Below are 12322 nucleotides of genomic sequence, written 5' to 3'. Positions count from 1 at the left end.
CAAACAGCTTTTGTGACGAAAGTTCCTTTGTAAATTTTCAGTTGTTATTTGGTCAGCAGATTTCTAAACGATGCCTCCATTCATTTATGAGTTGACTCAGAGAATAGTAACCTCTCTTGGAATTCTTAAAGAAGACCTGAACCTTTCTCATGGATCCCCTTCTCTCGACCCTCATTCACTACCATAACCTCATCACTTCCCAGCAGCCTCCTAACTTGTCTTCCTGCTTCAAGTCTCCCCTCTTCAACCCATCTACATCATTCTTCCTAACGTAAAGGTCTAATGCTTTTCTACTCAATAGACTCCAGTGGCTCCCTATTATTTCTGGGATCAGATAGAAAATCCTCTGGCATTTAGAGCTCCTTATAGCCTGATCCTCTCCTACCTTTCCAGTTTTACTCCATTAATACCCTTTATGAACACTATAGACCAGTCAGACTGGGCTTCTTAATGTTCCTTACACAGAAGTCCTTTTCCCATCTCCAAGTCTTTGCATTGCCTGTCCCCCATGCCTGGAATGCAGGCACCTCTCACCTCCCTCTACATGAAGTTATTAATCCTAGCTGCTAGTAACTCATAAAGGCTGTTAGTACACTTACAGAATCAAAGTATTGGTCCCTACTTTGCCATGAGAAAAGGACCAGAGACAGAGCTCAGAGGGTTCATGGACAGAAGAGATCTTCTCTGGCTAAGTCCCAATACAATGAATTCCTGGGGGATGCTTCAGCCTTTCAATACTTCCAAGATCTCCTTGTACATCTCCTTTAGTAGCTGCAGCCAAAATAAAATAAAATAAAATAAATAGAGACCAAACCTTTGCTCATGTGCCTTCTGGGACTCAGAGAGAAGACTCCCCCCTTACCTTGTCCACTACTTGGTTAGGCTGTCAAGTCTTACTGGCAGAACCCATTAGGTAATTTCACTCCCACTGAGCTGAAATATCCTTTTTGGGGACTAGAGTCAGGAAAATTCTGAGTTTGAATCCAGCCTCAGACACTTACTAGCTGTGTGATCCTGGGTAAGTCATTTAACCTGTGTCTACTTTGATTTCTTCATCTTTAAAATGGGGATAATAATAGCACCTCCCTCTGCATCTACCCCCCAGGGTTGTTCTGAGGATCAAATGAGATAATAAGTGTAAAATGCTTAGCACAATGCCTGGCACATAGTAAGAGCTATGGAAATGTTAGCCGTTATTATTATTTTTTAACCCTGTCCCAGATACTTATTTGTTATGTAATCCTGGGCAAATCACTTAAAACTTTTTCAGCTCTGATTCTCTGATCTATAAAATGGGGAAGGGTAGGGTGAGAAGCTGATGGCCTCTTCTAGCTCTTCATCCATAAATAGGATTGGTCTGTATTTACAGAGGGGAAAAACTGAGGTCCAGAGTTCAGGAGTGACTTTGCTACATTCATATCAAGAGTTGGGACAGAATTTGAACTTGTATCTCAGCCTCCAGTCTCCCAGGCTAGAATTCTCACCTCACTCTAGAATGAGAAAAGTCAGATGTAAGGGGAGAAAGGGCTTCCTTTCTTGAAGATGTTCTAATAATAATCTTATTATTTATATTCATATAATATATATATTTATGCCACATTTTAAAATTTACAAAGCATTTTATATGCATTGATGATTTCACTTGAGCCTCTGAGGGAGATGATCCTATTATTTCCATTTTACAGATAAGGGAGCTAAGGTTCAAGGAGGTGACACGACTGTACTTATAGTCCCATGGTAATTGTCTGAGGCGAGACCTGAACCCAGGGCTTCCCGATTCCAAGTCCATGAGCCTACCCATCACACCATGGTGCTTCTCAAGAGAGGAGTCCTGTTCTGGTCCAGCTTACATCAAGTGTCTTCTGAGTTCCCTTCCAACAGCTATTCCATGGTTCTATCTGTGCCAGATGCTGGAGTCCTCCAGCTGTGAATTAAAAACCAATCCCGGAGCTGGGAAGCTTGAGCTGGGCCTCTGTGTGCATCCCTGGCCTCCAGACTGCAAGAGCCTAAGGGATACTTATGACTTCCTTAGTCTCCTAACTGTTGCCCACATCACACTTAATTGGCAGGCTGAGCACCAGGGCTTGTTCCAGGGAAAAGACCCAAACAAGAAACAGGGCCCCTTGTTCCATTCTCTCCACGACTGGAGTACAGAGAATGAAAATCTAAAATCTAAGAAAGGGGAGTCCGGTGAGCCCTGCCCCTGAAACCATGTAACCATAGGCTCCACAATCATCTTCCAGGAACCCTGAGGAAGGGGTTCATCCAGCAGGCAGGGGACTGGATTCAATGACCTTTGTGTTCCCCTTTGTGATGCTGGTGTCCATTGCACTAGCCCCAAGACCCAAGGCTAGAGGAGAATCTATGTGACTAGGTAAACCCTACTGGGTCTTTGGCTATTGGCCAACTGAAGTGTGCTAGGTAAAGCCCAAAATCTCAGAGCTGTAGACACAGACCCCAGAGGGCAGAGCCCTCCTCAGGAAAAGAATCCTCTTTTTAGCATCCCAGAAGATCCCCTCCTGGTAACTCCCACCAGCTGCTCTCATCTCTGCCCTCTGGGGTCCCATAAAACCAAAGTCAACCATACTCACACTGCCTGTACCTTAAGAACCTAGAACACAGAGAGTGAAGAATGTCTGAAAGGAACTGAATGGTTCATACAAAGAGCTAGCATTTTGAGGGCCTTACCACGGCCATTCATTTGAACGTTACAACCATCTTGGAAAACAGGTGCTAGGATTTGCTATTTTGCAAATGAGCAAACACACTGAAAACTTAAATGATCTTGCCCAGGGTAACACAGCAAGTCAGCATAGAAGGTAAGATTTGAATTCAGGTCTTCCTGACTCCAAGTCCTTTAATAACCAGAAACAATTACTACTTATATATTATTTTAAGGTTTACAAAGAACTTTACCTATGTTATCTCATTTGATCCTCTCAATGAGCTTGTAAGGAAGGTGCTATTCCCCCCATTTTATGGATGAGGAAACTGAGGCAGAAAATAATAATAGTAGCTAGAGGGCTTAGTGGAGAGAATGCTGGGCCTGGACTCAGGAAGACCTGAGCTCAAATCTGGCCTTAGACACTTGCTAGCTGTGGGACCTTGAGCAAGTCACTTAACCTCTGTTTGTCTTAATCCACCAGAAAAGGAAATGAATGGCAAACCACTCCAGTATCTTTGCCAAGAAAACCCCACAGACAGCATTAGTGTGCTATGGTTCACAGGGTCACAAAGAGTCAGACATGATTGAAAGACTAAACAACATTTATATAGCCCCTACTATGTGCCAGGCTGTGTGCTAAGCACTTTACAGTTATCTCATTTGATCCTCACAACAACCCTGGGAGACAGGTGCTATAATTATATAATTATCATTCCCATTTTACAAAAGGGAAAACTGAAGCTAACAGGCTAAGTGACTTGGCCAGGGCCACATAGCCTAGTAAATATCTGAGAAAGGATTTGAACTCAGGTTTTCCTAATTGCTAACTCAAAGGTCAGCACTATTTGCTCTACCATCTAGCTGCCTCATTTAACTGAGTTCTCTAATTCTATAGATGAAGAAACACTGATATCTGATGAAAGCCTCAGCCACGCTTTCAGGTCCAGCTTTGGTGTAGCCTCCTCCCAACCCCATCCCCTATCCTTCCAGTCTGTGGTGGTTCCTCCCTCCTTTGATCTCATAGCACTTTATGTTCCAAAGAAGCTCATAGCGAATCTTTTAGTATTGCAATTCTCCATTGATGTCTGATCTTCAGGTGAAAAACAGACCATCAGCTTGGTGGGGACAGGGATCTACTATCAGTAGATTTGCATATCCCCCCAGAAGACTGATCGTGGTATGACTGAAACCCAGGTTTTCATTCAAATGAGATGAAAAGGGATTCAATGAGAGAGAGCACTGACATCCATAATTATACTCATCCTTGGTAGATTCTGAACCTGCAATTAAACTGAGGGAAGTCTAGGCAGTGGAACACTGGATAGACTATAGGGAGACTTCAGTTCAAATCCCGATCCCAGGGTGCTGGGTCACCCTGGCAAATCTCTGAACCTCTATAAGCATGAGTTTCATTTGTAAAATGAGGGTTTGACTCAACAGCCTCTAAGATCTAAAGATCTAAATCTATGATCCTCAGATTTATAAGCTGTGTGTTTTCTGAACACACACACACACACACATATATTCCCTGAATGTCAAAGATCTTGGAACACCAAATGTTACAACTAAAAAGGATCTTAGAATCCATCTCCAAGCATTTATTAGCCTCCTGTGAAGTTACAGGCACTTTGCTTCCTCTGCTGGATACATAGACAAAAATGAAACGGTCCCTGGTCCTCCAGGAACCCAACATTCTTTCAGAGAAGACAATATGTACATTTATACATACAAAGTGAATAGCTGTGAAGTAATTGGGAAAGGTTTCATTTTAGGAGATGGTGTCTGAGCTGAGCTTTGAATGGAATTCATTCAAGCCCCTTCTGTTACAGAAAGGTAAACTGAGACCACAGCAAGGGAAGTGCTTACCCAATGTCACACTATGAGACCGTATCAGAACCAGAATTCTCTGGTTGCTGTTTCCTCTATAGCACAGCTGTCCCATTTGGGGCTTTGCCATGGTTTGGGATTAATCTCACTGCCTCTCCCAGAAATGCCCCATCTCACCTTGGAGGTTAGCTCTCAGTGGTATCTTGTTGGGGAAATGCCAGCAGATGAGGGGGGTTAGAATGGATGATCTCTCAAGTTCATTCTAGCATTCTCACTCTGAGCCCACCCAGTGGCTACTGATGCCTCTGTCCTGAAGACTGGAAGATTCTGGCAGGAATCAGAGAGGGATAAAGGGCCACTGGAGAGCCGGTAGCTCTCGACAAGAGGGAATCAGTTACTCCTCTTCTGGACCTTAAGAATTTAGGGGAGCAGGGGGTATTTAGAGCCTGTGGCTAGAATATATCTGCTTGGATACAGTAACTTATGCCTTGTAATAGAGTGTTCTCTAGGGCTCTGACTCGAGTCTAGGGCACTGACTTCCAGTGACTCAAGAGGCAGTGCAGAGTAGTGGGCAGAGTGCTCGAGCTGGAATCAGGATGATCTGGATTCAAATCCCCCTTCAGATATCTACTTGCTTTATGAACTGTGCAAACCTCTCAGCCTCTCTGGGCCTCATCTGTAAAATGAAGGGTGAGGATGCATGGACTTAAGGACCTCTAAGGTCCCACCTAGCTCATAATACACAAATGTGAACTTATGACTTGGCCAGGTCAAACAGCTCCTATATGTAACAACCTGGGAGTCCCTGACTCCAAGTCTAGCCTTGGCCCTCAGCCCACTATGCTACCATGTCTCTTCTTAATAATAATACCTCTACAGAGCTTTATGACTCACCAACCACCTTCCTCACAACATTCAGAAAGGAAGATCCTCTGAGTACCATCGGCCCCATTTTACAGACAAGGAAACTGGAACTCAAAGAGGATGAGTGACTTGCCCTTGGTCACACAAGCAGCCAGGTAAGCAGAGTCAGGACCCCAACCAAACTTGCTGGACTTGTCCAACACTCCTTGTCATCCCACACATCATACTACTCATTCACCCAAACTAGGATTTTAAATGTCTTTGAATGACTTATTCACCACTTTCAAGTGATGCAGTGTGAGGCTGGAGGCCTGGTACCAAAATTTACTAGCTTTGTGAATCTAAAGGCAGGTCAATTAACCCCTCTCAGCCTTGATATCCTCATCTGTAAAATGGTGATTTGAAAAACATTCACACTCCTGGGAATTCTTGAGAGGACCAGATGAGGGAGTGTGTGTGAAAATGCTTTGCATCTGTCAAGAACTGGACAAATAGGGGTGGTTGGGACAGTTTTTCTTCCTGGATTAAAATAAAAATAAAGCAAGAACTAATGGCATTCCCATTCTTCATTTCATTTTCCCAATCCCCTCCCTCTCCCTCCTCTCCTCTGGGCTCTGCCAACAGCCTTGTAATGGAGGCAGGACAGGAATTAATCTCTTCATTTAGAAACAGGACTGCTGCCACTTAGGAGAGGCCTGGTCATCCCAAGGTCACACAGCTTGTATGATGGTGGAACTTGGGCTGAGCTTCTCCAGGCTCAAGCTGGCCTCAGTCCCCACTGTGGAATCATACAGGATCACAGTACTTCAACTTTAGAGCTAGAAGGCAACTCCCATATTTTACAGGTGAGGAAACTGAGGCACAGAGAAAGGAAGTGACTTCCCCAGGCTCATACAGCTACTAAACATCTGAGGTGGGACTTTGTGATTCCAAGACCACCAAGATCCCCGGGGGACTTCCATTGTGCTGGAGGATGTGGGTCCAGATCTTTGCTCTGCTACTTAACCAATGGAATGACCTTGGGCAAGCTGCTGTTTCTGCTTTGAAGCTTCACTCTCCCCACCTTTAAAATCTGTAAATGCTTGGCACAGCCTAAAAGATTTTTCAGGTTCTTTTTAGCTGGAACTCCCCACTTCAGAATATGGCAGGGGCTATGACTTTCCTTCTTCATGTCTCTCCCAACCCACCCCCCCTCCCCAAACCCTGCCTATGATTTTAACTGCCTAACTAGACCAGGAACCAAGTGAGTGCACCAAGCTCTCCGACCCCTGTCCTAGGTGTTACTCATGGCTGGCAGCAACTTGGCCAGGTTTTCAGTGATTTGAAGCTCAGGAGTGAGTTAGTTTAAGGCTAGGGCACATTAACTGCCTCCCACCTATAACAGAAGATAAGATTCGTAGCTGACATGTCTGGGACTCTGTGTGTGTGTGGGGGGGGGGCGGGGTTCTCTGAGGAATAATTCAGTTGCAGACTTAAAGATTAATTCTTCTAGCAAGACAGACAAGAAGGACAGTCAGCAACATTTCCCTTCTCCTAATGCAATTCCTCCTCATGCCCCAGGACCCAGCAGCTGAGGGATCAGCTGGGAAGACCACTGGAGACATATACCAGGACAGATTTCTGCAAACAGCCTCCCTCTGAGGACAGCCCCCTGCACAGCTGCTGCAGGGATGCTGGTTTTGTGTGTGTATGTGTGTGTGTGTGTGTGGGGGGGGGGGGGGGGGTATTTCTCTGCACACAGCTGTGTTTAGGGCCCCGAGGCAGCTGCCCCTCAGGTGAGCTTGGGACATCTGAGGACATGAAGGTATGAGTCAAACCCACAATTGGACAAGAATCCTCCTTCTAAAGCATAGCCGGCCCCTCCTCTCCCCAAGTGGCCATCTCCAGCCTTCATGCATCAAGACTTCCAAGGATGAGGGACTTGTTTCCTCCTGGGGCCAACCCACTGTGCTTCTGGATGGTGCTATGCATTAGGAAGCTTTTCCCTCCATCAAACCCAAATGGCATTTGCCTCTGGGCAAATAAAAAAACTTTTACATAGAATTGTAGAACTAGAGATGGAAAAAAGGATTGTAGAGGTTATCTAGTCCAATCCTGTCATTGATTAGGTGGGGAGGGTTTGAAAACCACTTGCCCAAGGTCGTACAGTTAGTAAATGGCAGGGCCAGGATTGGAACCTGCCTCTGCCTCTAAATTCAGCATTCTTTCTACTTGGTCATAATGCTGCCTCCCACCAAATACCTGATGACAACTGCCATCTCCACCACAGTCTTCTTTTCTCTAGGCTAAACATCATCAGCTTCTCCAACTGATCCTCAACTGGTATAATCTATAGGCCCCTACCCCACGGTGCTGCTTACAATAATAATTCCTGTAATATCTCTTCCCATTTCTCTGGTGCTTTAAGACTTACAAAGCACTACCCTCACAACTCTGTGGGGTGAAAGCCACAGAAATCATTATCCCTGTTTTACAGGGGAAGGAAGTGAGATTCAGAGGTGTAAAGTGACTAGCCACTTCTTGGCCAACAGGTCCAAACAGTATCCACCTTCTCCCCATATTCTGTCCCTGGAATCACCCTAGGCTCCAAGACATGAGCTTTCTGCTCAGAATCATCCCAGATACCTCCATACTAGCCATACAATTCCCTCTCCCCACCCCATATGTTATATTCTCACCCTAAAATAGAAGCTCCTGAGGGCAGAGACTGACTTGCTTGCTTGTATTTGTAACAGTGTCACACAATAAGAATTTAATACTCTATCTGTTAACCTGTCCATCCATTTATCTATCCATCCACCTATCCAACAATTCAACCATCCATGTATTTATGAATATATCCATCCATCCATCCATCCATCTACCTACCTACCTATCCAGTCATCCATCTACCTACCTACCTCTCTGACTACCTATTTACTTATCTATCTATCCATCTATTCACTCATCCATCCATCCATCCTTCCTTCCATCCATCCATCCATCCATCCAACCACGCATCTACTTATATCCATTCATCTATCTAGTACATTTGAAAGGCATCTTCTCCCAACAGCCTTGTGAGGAAGGGAATGCAAAGATGATCATCCCTATTCTTGTAACAGCAGTACCAATTTCTCTGTTGCTTTAAGGTTTATGAAGCATTATCTTCACCAAACCCAATGAAGCAGGGATCCTAAAAATAATTAATCCCCTTTTATAGGAAAGGAAACTAAGTCTCAGAGGGATGAAGTAAGCTGCCCACTGGCACACAGCTAGTGGGAGGTTGAGGTTAGGGAGAAACCTAGGACTAGATTTTCTAGCACATGAAGGGCTTATTTAACAGTAAGTGCTAAATGAATGGATACAAAGCCATCCATCAATGGCACACATTCCCTGGGTCCTGGGAACAGGGCTGAGTCTCCTTTCAAGCAGGGCTTTTTCTTGTAAAAGCAACAGTCCCAAACACCCACAGACCAGATGTCTGAGGCCTGGGGAGGGTAACAAGGCAGGACCTATCTGGAAAAAAGCCTCTCTGGAAAAAATCTAACTATTTCAATTTTTAAAGGCCAATAAGCATGTGGGGACTTCCCACCCACCCAAAAGGCTTGTAAAAAGCCCAGGGAGAAGAGTGGCATGTTTATCCAATCCCAGTTCTTCCTCTCCTCTCCATGAACATGGAATGCCACATTCAGAGTCCTGGGCTTTTAAAGGGACCTGGCCTGTTTCTTCATTGCCCATCAGTCAGTATTTCTATCAGTCAATCAGAGAGCAAGAGTTCTGGAGGTCAACAGACATGAGTTCTTTCCTTGTCTCTTTTTCTCTCTGGGCTTTATCTGTTAAAAAGGTGAGTTTGTACTTACCCAAATGAGAAAACCCTTAGGACAGAAAACAGTACAGCTGAAAAGGATATTAAAATATGACACAGAATAGCAAAACTAGAAGGAACCTGAAAACAATGCCAGTGTTGAAAAGGATTATCAAATTATAGTAAATAAAAGTTAGAATGCAGAACACAGGCTAGAGTTTAAAGTGGCCTTGAAATATAGAACAGAGAATTTCAGAGCTGGGGAGAGGCCTTAGAACACACACTGTTAGAAATGGGAGGGCCCTTAGAACACAGAATGTCAGAACTGGGAGGGGCCTTAGAACATAGAACATAGAATGACAAAACTGAAAGAGACCATATATAGACTAATTGAACCCTCTCAATTTTATAGACTGGGAAACTGAGGCCCAGTTTATGTCCTTGTAGACATATTTTCCCAACACCAACATGAAACCATCCTGCTCCTTCAATCTAGCCTCTAGCACTTTCAGAATGCTTAGAAAAACATGGGGCTCCCAAGTGCAATCAGCTCTTAATTAGCAAAACTTCTCCCCTCTCTTCCCACTTTCGTTTCCATTATTTTGGGGTGAAGAAATGAGGAAGGTTCAGGTAGTCCAAAATGAGGACAGGTCACCAGAATATTTTTACTTTGCTCAGAAATCAGTTTTTGTGGTCCATTTAGGTGAACCAGGAAAGGCAACTATGTGGTACAACAGATGGACCTGGAATCAGAAAGACCCAAGTTCAAATCCAGCCTCAGACATATGAGTAGTGTGGCCCTGGGCAAGTCACTTTAACCTCTGTCTGCCTCAGTTTCCTCAGCTGTAAAATAGAGTTAATAAAAGAGTGCCTTGCACTCATAAGCACAATAGGTTGGTACTTAGATAGGGACAAAATAATACAAATGTCTACTCTGCCACTAATTTGCTGAATGACCTCATGTAAGTTATTTCCTCGCTCTCCATATCACTCCCCACCCTCCATTTTCAACCTTTAAGATTTTCTTTGAGGAACATAGCCAAAGAAATTTTAGAAAATTAGCCCAAGGTTGACAACAGACTCCCTAAGGCATCCTACTAGAGATGTCCCTCTAACACACCATCCACCCGTTAAAGATTCCTCTTCAGAACTGGTCAGTGAACCAGGTGTGGATCCAACCAACCAACCAACCAGCATTTACTAAGGGCCTACTAAGTGCCAGGCACTGTGCTCAACACTAGGGATGCAAAAAGAGACAAAAGCCCCCAAGGAGCTCACAATCCACCTCACCATGCTGTTGTGTAGCCCACTCTGGCTATCTGATCCACACTTAGGTTGTTAAGAGACTTTGTCAGATGCTTTCCTGAAGTCCAAGTATATCATATTATGCCTGTGGCATTTTCCTAATTACTAAGCTAACCACTACACCCCTCCCTACCTCACCAAAAAAAAAAAAATCTGTCAACAAGCATTAATTAAGCACTTATGACATGTCAGATACTCTGCAAAAAATGCTGGGAGAACTGGGTCTCCATGGAGTTCTGTGAATTGTTCCTTGTGGGACTACAAGGAAATGTTCTCCCCATCTCTTCCCCATAAAACAAGAACCAAGTAATCTTTAAGCCTCCTGTAAGCTCTAAGATTGTGATATTAGAAAGGTGTCACACTGCAGCAGAAAGGGCAAGGCCACAAGACCTGAGTTCCAATCCCTTCTCCCACAACTTCCTTCCTTCAGGAAGGTCAGCTCATCTCTCTGGACCTCAGAATCCCCAGACTATTTGCCAAATGACAACAAATGCACTTAAATTACTTACCCCACAGGGCTCTTGGGAAAACATCTTGTACATCTCAGAAGTCAGAGAGATGCAAATGATTACCAAGTCTATGATTTTTCTCCAGGCCTTAGTTTCTTCCCTGCCCCCATATTCTCTCCCCCATAGGGCTACTGGTAAGATAACAGACGCCAAAGTTAAAAGTATAAAGCTATTTATCAATACAAGGTTAGCAGCATTCCTGGTAGGTGTATATTTGCAAAGCCACACACAGAGCTGCCTTATCTCAATCCCAGGGAGACTAATCATGATGACAGCTCTTTAGAACTGGCCCTGACCCAAAACAGGAGTCCTTCCACCTGTAAGCAAGTGTAGACCCTGTCAGGAGGCTTAAGGCTAGAGCCCCAGGTGAGAGGAAGTCTGGGGGCCACAGCTCTAAAACAGCCCTCATCAATCCCCTCCCCTGCCATTAATCTGAAGGCTGGATGGACCATCTCACCACTCACAAAATGTCAGAGACTGAAGAAAGGACCTCATGGTAGAGAATGTCAGGCGTGGAAGGGGGAAAGGAACAAGCATGTATTAAGCACCTATTATTGTATACTAGGCACTGTGCTAAGCACTTTACTAAGATTATCTCATTTGATCCTCACTAACACCCTGGAAGGCAGGCGCTGTTATTATTTCCATTTTACAAATCAGGAAACTGAGGCAGAAGGTGGTGAAGTGATTTGCCCGGCACCATACAACTGGGAAATGTGTGAGGTCAGATTTGTATTCAGGTCCAGCTCTTGTATCCGTAGAGTTAGCTATCTGAGTACCAACCCCTTCATTTTTTGGAGGAGGAAACAAACAAACAAACACAGGCACTAGTATCATCCTCTCTGATCCCATTTTTCTAGTCTACAGAGACTGACTCACTCAAGGTCACAAAGCTGTGTATAAATAAATGCCTCAGCTGGTCTCCCACCTTCAAATAGAACTTTCTTTCTACCAGAGTAAAAGGCCTCTCTAACCACAGAATCTCAGTGGTGAAGGAACTCAAAGTCACATTTTTAGACCTGAAAGGGAATTCAATCAAACCCACACCAGGGCAAGAATTCACTTTACAACATCCCAATCAAGAGGTCTTCCATTCAGCCTGCACTTGAATTGTACTGACAGGAAACTCATTGCCTTCTTGTACTACCTATTTCACTGTTGGGACAGCTCTAACTTTTATCGAGGTTTTCTGTATAATGAACCTTAATTTTTCCCTCTGTAATTCTCCCTATTTTGGTCCTAGTTCTGGTCACTGAGACCAGGCAAAACGAGCCACATCCTTGTTCACCTGACAGCCCTTCCGATGGTACCATTTCATTCCACAAACATTTCTTAGGCATACCTGCTATGGAAGGTCTAAGGCTC

At 44.3% G+C, this 12322-nt stretch overlaps 1 protein-coding gene across 9 annotated transcripts in view; it reads right to left on the bottom strand.

The window, feature by feature from the left end:
* GDPD5 (glycerophosphodiester phosphodiesterase domain containing 5) overlaps positions 1-12322 on the bottom strand; it is a 167636-nt gene that overhangs the window by 92960 nt on the left and 62354 nt on the right. The window contains exon 5 of one of the 9 annotated variants that reach the window (XM_072610819.1): positions 600-771. The exons of the other annotated variants lie outside the window; for them this stretch is intronic. The gene's annotated coding sequence lies outside the window, so the exon portion shown is untranslated. The remainder of the gene's footprint in view (positions 1-599; positions 772-12322) is intronic. 9 annotated transcript variants of the gene reach the window in all.

The sequence above is a fragment of the Notamacropus eugenii genome, chromosome 5, assembly GCF_028372415.1.
Source record: "Notamacropus eugenii isolate mMacEug1 chromosome 5, mMacEug1.pri_v2, whole genome shotgun sequence".
Lineage (NCBI taxonomy): Eukaryota > Metazoa > Chordata > Mammalia > Diprotodontia > Macropodidae > Notamacropus > Notamacropus eugenii.
The sequence above is the reverse complement of the archived record's forward strand: the minus strand, read 5'-3'. Positions and strand labels throughout refer to the sequence as shown.